The following is a 1167-nucleotide window of genomic DNA, read 5'->3' on the forward strand; positions in this document are numbered from 1 at the left end:
TTTCCCCCTGCCTGCCTGTGAGAAGCTCTTGCTGGTGCAGTTAGTCTCTTGCAGCGCTCCTGGCCAAGGACTTCTTGGCTCCAGTGCAGTTGCACTCGGTGGTGCCGCTGCCCATCACTGGCCGTGGAATTGCAGGAAAAAGCATGATCCAAAATGACAAGCCTAGTCGAGGTAAGAGCTGAATCTTGGCTGAATGGGAATTTCATACCGTGGGATCTGCAGGGAATGTGGACATGGGGCAGCTCCCATGCCACACATCACCACATGAGCTGCAATCAAGCACAACTATGAAAACCAGCCTTGGAGCCCCACAGGGCTGCGGCACCAGCAGTCAAGACACTGGAAGGAGGTCCTCATCCTGCTGCAGGTCATTATCTGAAGGCATCAGGTCTGTGCTGGGAGGCCACAAATAAGGTACACAGAACTGGATATTATTCACAGTAGGCATGTTACAGCTGTGATAGTGCAAGGATGTAAAAGAGGCAAGGCTTTAAAAAATACTTATTGCATCTGCTGGTGAATATCTGGGGCAAGAGAAGAAATCATGCTTTTAGGTATAGAACTAGGCCTGCAAAGCTGTGGCAGAGTTTGAACTGTAGACAGGTGGCTCACAGAGTTACTAGAGAAAGAAGAGGAAGAAAACATTGGAGCAATATTAATCAATCAATAGTGGATCCGCATCCACACTGCTAGACTTCCCACAGGAGAAACAGGGAAAGAGAATCAGAATCATAGAATAGTTTGACTTGGAAGGGACCCTTAAAGGCCATCTGGTCCAACTCCCCTGCAGTGAACAGGGACACCCACAGGTAGATCAGGTTGCTCAGAGTCCCTTCCAGCCTGACCTTGGGTGTCTCCAGTATGGGGCATCCACCACCTCTCCAGGCAAACTGCTCCAGTGCCTCACTACCTTAATGGATTCCTTTATAGGAATCTGGAGCAGGAATGGATTCACTCAAAATGTGATCACGTACACTACAACCCTTTGTCATGAGAAGAGAGGTCTAGGAAATATGAGAGGGCATTGTCCTCTGCACCTCATAGTGCAGTAACTAATGGCACTGGATGAAATACTCTGATTTGAAAAAAAAAAAAAAAGGAAATACTTTCTTCACACATACTGCATAATTTATTATGTGTGATACCCATGGCCATTGCCATGGAGTA

Source organism: Phasianus colchicus, chromosome 1, assembly GCF_987193195.1.
Source record: "Phasianus colchicus chromosome 1, bPhaCol1.hap1.1, whole genome shotgun sequence".
Taxonomy (NCBI): Eukaryota; Metazoa; Chordata; class Aves; order Galliformes; family Phasianidae; genus Phasianus; species Phasianus colchicus.